Raw genomic sequence first — 1,455 nt, 5'->3', positions numbered from 1 at the left:
AAAAGATGCAAAAGCACCAACAAAGATGGAAAACAACGACAAAAAAAGATGCAAAACTACTAAGAAAAGAGGGAAAAAATGCAAAAAGAGCAAAACTACAAGAAAAATATGAAAAACATCTGCAAAAAGATGCAAAACAACTGCAAAAAAGATGGAAAATTACCCCCCAAAAAAGCAAAACAACTACTAAAAAAAGCAACAGCACTAAAAAAATATGCAGAACAACTGCAAAAAGATGCAAAAAGATGGAAAAAGTCAACTGCGTGATGAAGAAACAGCCCTTTGGAGAAGCAGAACGATAGAGTAGGATTTAAGTAGAAACATGTTTGTATATTTTAGTGATTTTACTTGTTGATTATCGTCACACTGAAACAAAACTAAGGATGAAAACTGCAGAGACGTTCACATGCATGACTCGATTAGATAAAGTTCCAGGTTGGGCTGGTTTAATAATAACTGATCCTCAGACGGCAGCAGCGGTTTCTGTTCTCTCAGACTGTGCGGATGAATAATGCAGTGAAGCAGCAGCGGCCTGCAGCGAGCGGCTGATGAAGAACTCGTCGCCGAGATGAATGACGCTGAGCTGCAGGTTGTAAACGGACGGCTGGACGCTGCGATCTGATGGTTCTGTTCATGTTAGCAGGCTGCTGATCAGCAGACGGACTCTGAGCAGTTCAGCGGCTGCATCGGTGCAGCTGCAGCGTGTTGCTGCGTCCGTGCATCCATGCAGGCTGATGTGACTGCAGCAGCAGCAGCGGTCTCCCTCCAGGCCCTGAGCAGCTAACAAGAGCTACTCTATTAAAGATTATGAGATTAAAGAGGCTCTGAATCCCTCTGAGCTGCTGGACGCCGGACCCTCAGCGAGGAGAAGCTTCAGCTGTGAGCGGCGACTGATTCTACTGCAGGAAATCTGAATCGTCTGACGAGTTCAGCTGCACAGTACACGCCGTAGTACTACTGTATACTGTAGTACACTACTATACTGTACGACACTAGCATACTGTTATGTTTATTGCTGTAGAGAGCAGAGGAGGCATCACTCAGACTGCAGGCAGCTCATGTTGGAACGCAATGTTGAAGAAAACACTTAAATTTGTACAAAACGACTCAAAAAAGTCACTAAACATCTGTTAGAGTCCAGTTACAGCCATCATGAACAAATGGAAGGAATATGGCACATCTGACTAGAGCAGGACGTCCTCAAAAACTGTAAGAGACTAGTGAAGGAGGCCACCAAGACACCGATGACTCCTCTGAAGGAGTTACCAACTTCAGCAGCTGAGATGGAGAGACTGTTCATACAACTGTTGTCTGTTCTTCACCATCAGAGCTTTATGGGAGACAAAGAGAAAGACTCTGTTGGAAAAAGCTCGTTTTAAATCTGGACTAGAGAAGACATGTGGAGACTCTGGAGTCACCTGGAAGAAGGTTCTTTGGTCTGATTGGACCAAAGTT

Source organism: Stegastes partitus, unplaced genomic scaffold (assembly GCF_000690725.1).
Source record: "Stegastes partitus isolate 25-593 unplaced genomic scaffold, Stegastes_partitus-1.0.2 Scaffold188, whole genome shotgun sequence".
NCBI lineage: Eukaryota > Metazoa > Chordata > Actinopteri > Pomacentridae > Stegastes > Stegastes partitus.
The sequence above is the reverse complement of the archived record's forward strand: the minus strand, read 5'-3'. Positions refer to the sequence as shown.